Source organism: Gastrolobium bilobum, unplaced genomic scaffold (genome assembly GCF_033153095.1).
Source record: "Gastrolobium bilobum isolate Gb01-03AN ecotype WA unplaced genomic scaffold, APGP_CSIRO_Gbil_v1 utg7613, whole genome shotgun sequence".
NCBI lineage: Eukaryota > Viridiplantae > Streptophyta > Magnoliopsida > Fabales > Fabaceae > Gastrolobium > Gastrolobium bilobum.
Window position 1 is genome coordinate 280,781 of NW_026898007.1, and position 6,012 is coordinate 286,792.

The following is a 6,012-nucleotide window of genomic DNA, read 5'->3' on the forward strand; positions in this document are numbered from 1 at the left end:
TAATAGAATACTATAGAAATAAAAAAAATAAAAAAAAAAGAAAGGGATTGCAGCTGGAAGATTGTATATACTTATAAATTAAAAAAAAAAAAAAACACTTATTGACTCTAAAGTAAAACGTAGAAGAAAGTTATTTCATTTAATAGAATGTTATAAAAATAAAACATTTTTTTATATGGAATTGTAGCTCGAAGATTGTATCCCCTTATAAGTAAACCTGCAGAACTATAAATATCATAAAGAAACTCATGAAATCACTCACAAAAAGATATTTGAACAAAATTTCATTAATATCTGACATATATAAATGAGCTATTAAAAATGTAAGAAAAAATTAAAGAAACATGATATGACTGGAAGAGTTGTCGGTGAGGTTATATTTATAATCTAAATTTACTTATAATTATTTTCTTTATCTTTAAATCAAGATTAAATCAACAGTTGTCGTTTGATGTCATTTTATAATCATTTATTTAATTTTGATTTAAGGATAAAAAAATAGTTGTAAAATGTTGTAAAAAAAATTATAAATATAACCTCCCTCAAAAAAAAAATTAGTAGTCTCATCATTTTAAATAAGTTTTGAAGAAAACAAATGAACAGAATAAGAGAAGAAGAAAAAAACACGACTAGGGTTTTGTCTTAAGTATTTATCTAATATCATTTTTTTATTTTTTTAATATTTGATTATTTTTAATTAATATTAACTTGTTGTTATTGAAAAATTGAAAGGTTTATTTTTTATATTTTCCAAAATATCTGCATAATTATGAAACTACGGCCAACAATATGCTAATTATTATTTGAACAGAAGTTGCTCTTTTGATTTCTTTCTAATATATATGCCATAATTCAAAATATACAAGTGATCAATCTAAAGAATTATAAATATATAATGGAAAAAATTATTCTCATGTTTTATGAGATAAGTTTTTTCTTCTATATATCATTTGATAATCATGTTATCTTTCTTTTTTTCAGATTATGAAACTCATAAATCTATGTCTATGACATAAGATAACTTATCTCCTTTGACATAAAATTAATAAAATGTTTATCTACTAAGTAAATGACAATCATAAGCAAAGACGAACAATGTATAATAGTATATTGGTACGATCTCGGTGGACCCTAGAGGTCAATAGATTACAACCAGTTCAAATCTTCGATCAAGCTGCCACGCACGTGGAGAATTAAGTATAGGAATAGGACCAAGTCATTGTTGTATGAATTTGGGATTCTTCCTGCATGGATATGCTGAGGTATCTTGAGTGTTTTTTTTTTTTTAAAAAAAAACTTTTAATATTTTTTTTAAGGATATTGCCATCCATTTAGATGAAATTCCTTCTGGGTGTATAATGTGAATATTTTTATTACTGACTACAGGTTACTCTGCCTAGAATTTCAACCTAATTAATTTGTTTTTTTTTTCTTGACTCAAACTATTTACCAGCTATAACTTTTCAGAACCATAGACTTTTAATTCGGTCTTTAATTTGGCCGACATCGGAATATTTTGACTAAATGGTGCAATAAAAAATTGTTTGATTAATTTAATTATATAATTATGAAATTTATTTTATTACTTATGAGAAAGATATGATTAAGTATTTATCTAACTTTTTTAATAATTTGAGAGTCGACTTACTAGAAATAAGTTTAACAATATTTTTTTACAAAACCAGATTTTAAGATTCGACCCTACAATTTTACCAATTAAATTGTTTAAGAAATATTTAAATAATATTTTATATCTTAACTAAGTTTAAGTTGAATATTCATTTCCACTGTTAAATTTTTTTCCACGAGATTTTGAAAATGTTGGCATTATAAAATTTTAGAGTAAAATTTTGAAATACCATGACTTTTGATTTGGATATTCAAATTAAATACTTTTTTTTATTCTACATAATTTTTTTGAGACTTACACGTTGAAAAATTTCCAGAGTAAATTTTTTGATCATTTAGTATATGACCTATATACTCGAATACATTGTCTGAAACAATAAATATTTAAGTATCTAGGTCCTATACTCGAGTAAATGTAAAAAAAAAAACTCAAAATACAAAATATACTCGAATATAAAATCATGTGCTCGAATATATGAGTCGATCATGGTTAAACAGAAATAGATTGATGAAATATTTTGAAATAGAAACAAAATATTACTTATTTTGATAAAAAAAAAAAAAAAGAACACAATGGTCAAATAGCCTACAGTGTTCTCTCGAATCAAAAGTTATGCCCAATTACACCCACACTTTCGAATATTGCTCTGGGCGATCTAAATATTCTATTGTTATGCATTTAACGGTCAATCCACCCCATTTAAGAAAAACTAAACCCCAGGTACAAAGACTCATTCAATGAGTGAAATGTATAGATGTCCACATTAAATGATATTTTGACTTTCCTTTCAGTTTTAGCTACTTAGGCATTATATCTAGAGATATGCAAAATATCCAATTGATCCAAATCAAATCAAAATTCAAACCAAATCAAATTTAAAAACCGATTTTTTTTAATCTGGTTAAAAAATATATTCATTTTTTAATTTTAAATATGATTTGGTTATCCATTTATCAAATGGTTTGGATATACTAGATAATCAAATCATATCCATTTTTTTTAATCATTTTACGTTTTAACCTATTCTATTCTGATTTCTAACCTTAGCTCCCAAATTCCCAAATTTCACCACTTCAACACTTCCATCTGGATCTGACCCAAATTTTTCAAATTTTGTCATATTAACAATCAGATATGCTGTTAATCCCAGATTGAAGAGCATGTAAAAGATGTCAAAGATCATCTCTTGAATTCACTGGATGCAAATCTCCATAACCAACCGTTGTCAAAGTAGTAATAGAACAGTAAATGGATGTCACATATCTTTTCCACAAGCTCTGATGAAGGAAATCATCCATTGATGCCCCAATCCACGTCCTTTTGGGATCATGATAAGGTGCAGCAATAAAATAATAGAAGCATCTAGCACAATGAACAGCAAAAAGGGTGACCTATAGAAACCACTCAAATAATTAGTCTATTGAACTTGCATCAAATTCATCTTTCTTTTTAGAATGTTATTAGGATAATAAGAAACTTACACAGATAAGCTTAGCACACCGAACCCAAAAATAGTTACAGTTTCTGTCCTTCTCAAGTCTGCCCAAAAAACATAAAATTTACAGTTATAAGCTACATAACTAAGAAACAAAATATCCATAGCATCTCACTCAAAGCTCTCAAACTTACCGAGAAAACATAACGTGATACACACGTGAAAATCTCTGCATCCTATTCATTAAAAAAAAAAAATTGTTATAAAATCAGTTTTTAATCTTGATAACCAGTTTGTGGTTCATAGTTGATTTTGAATCAAAACCGGTTTTGATTCAAAACCGGTTTTAAATCAAAACCGGTTATGAACCACAAACCGATTTTGAAACCAATTTTAAATCGGTTTGGAAAAATTAAAAACCGGATTTTTTTATAAAAAAAAATAACTCGATTTAAAATCCAAACCGTTTAAAACTGGTTCGGTTTTTGACAATAACCGAACCGAATCACTCCATGCATATCCCTAATTATATCTTTAATTGATTTCCTTTTAGTTTTAGCTACTTACGCTACAACTTGCTATAGGTTCCAACTAGGAATTGCTCTTTTGGCATATCACTTGAATTTAGACTCCAAAAACTTATTTTCTACCATGCTATTCTACTGTATGCCTTCGCCTTCTTATATTTAGCATTAGCCTGCTCTAATTACCGCTGCACCTTGGCTTGAATATCTTGCCACTAGTTAGCTAGTACCAACAACGGACAATATGCAAGTATTATTGTAAGTTTTCACTGAAACTCATGTCATATCTTAATTAACGTTGCGAAATGGTACGACTTCTTCTCTTAAATTGTAAATCATCCTTCATCAGACTTTACATATTGAAATAGATTTTGATTTTCTTTTTTTATCATGAGATTTCAATCCCTTTTGGGTGTTATGCTAAACCGGACTCCAAGTAAGGTTACTAAGATCTCATTAAGTATATTTTCCCACGAATTCAAACCCCTAATATATATTACAAATGTCTCTCAACCCATGAGTCCAAGTTTAGCAGAGAGGATTGAACACAGGAAGAAAATGGCTATCTTATTAATGGTTATTTTAAATTTCCTTTTAAGTGCTTATTGAGTCAGAGACCTGCTGAGTTTTATGCTATGTATTAATCGAAAAATAGGAGAAAAAATATTTTACACAAAAACGAAACATTCAATTTCCTTAGCAGTGCCTGGTGCTCTAATATCAACATAATCTATGTCTTATCAACTTTGGTTGAGCCCATTAAAACGTGTAACAAGCAATTTTTTGGTAGCATCCAGGGTAAGAAGGATATTTTGATGAAAAATCTGCATGATATTCAATCTAATACCCCCAATATTCTGGATGAGGCCCTCTCGGATATGGACAGAAAAATTCAAGAGGAGCTCAATCTAGTTTTGGAGTAAGAAGAAGACTTCTGGTACCAGAAAGCTAGGTGCAAGTGGATTGAAGATGGAGACCGAAATACAAAATTTTACCATACCACTATAGGAGCAATTGCATTTGAGGAAGCGTTTTATACCATTATAGTTTGGGATGCAAACAGATCATCATCGTTTTACTGATTTACTGTTAGGGTAGAGACCCCGAAATAAGAGAGAACGAAAGAGAAAGTAACAAAGAGACTGAGATTCTTATTCTGATGCCTCATTAATGATACAATCATCTATTTTATACAAGCTTCTATGCATAACTATTGTAACAACATCTAACCATGTAAATAACGCGTAACCACTAACCAACTTATGTAACTACTTATCCATCATTCCCAACAACTTTTGTAACTACTTGGCACGTGTATAGCTCCTTCTCGTAACATTTCCACCTCCATCGAAACGGACCTTGTCCTCAAGGTCCAATTGAAAAAAAAAATATGAAAAACCACGTGGATCCCAAATAGAACGAAAAACAACCCATGACTGCGACTGCAACTGTGATCCCATTATAGAATCAACACCAATAAAAACACTGGTATGAGTTGAAGAATCTATATGAGTGGGAATCATCTGGCATGTAATTTTTTGTACCATCACTGATGACATGTTTCCTCGTTAAATAATGGAAAAATTGATAGAAAATCGCTGGTGACCATTAGACAAACCATCATATCCATTCAAGGAATTTTCGAGCATGCCACCTACTATTCTTTGATAAAAATGCCTGTGGAGATGTTGTTCATATGCCATATTCCCAAGATTGTGGTTTCCATCTTGTGATTGAGGCCATTGATTTAGAAGTATGGCATTCCTGAAAAAAGTAGTTCTTGACACCTCAAATGCATTCTTTATTGAACCGAAAACAGAGGTGCTCATAGCGCCTACAAGAAAGATGCCTCTTGAACCATACAGTGATTGAGTTGATGTTACTTTTGGAGTGGACATCAACAGCGAACGCAGATCAACCATTGGTGTCCTCTTGTGATTTTCTTGTACAACATGTAAAAGTGATCGGTGAAAGAGCTCATGAGACAGGGGACGCGGACCTGCTGAATCACTTTGCTCATAAACTTTTACTGAAACTGGTTCTTGAGAAGATGGTTGTTGCACTGAAACTAGTTCGTGCACTGAAACAGAGGATGCAGACCCTTGTTCCATCTTCAACATCAAAGAAGCAAGGTCTTCGGTCATCATCGTCAATTTAGTATTAACAAAAAAAACAAGAACCTTTTTGATAACAACAGGAACAATATCAAGACCCAATTTCTTTGAACCAGACGCAGAGTTTCTTGGAGCACAAGAACAGAAATGCCTCCTAAACCACCAATTTCCCTTCGGTTTGAAGAAAAAGAGGACTTCAACAGCGGACGCGGACCAACTGAAGTTTTCCTTCCATGGTTTAATGGAGCAAACTCCATTTCCTTTAAAGAGACTGAAGCTCCTGCAATGTTAGAGTAATGCTCTGTTTTT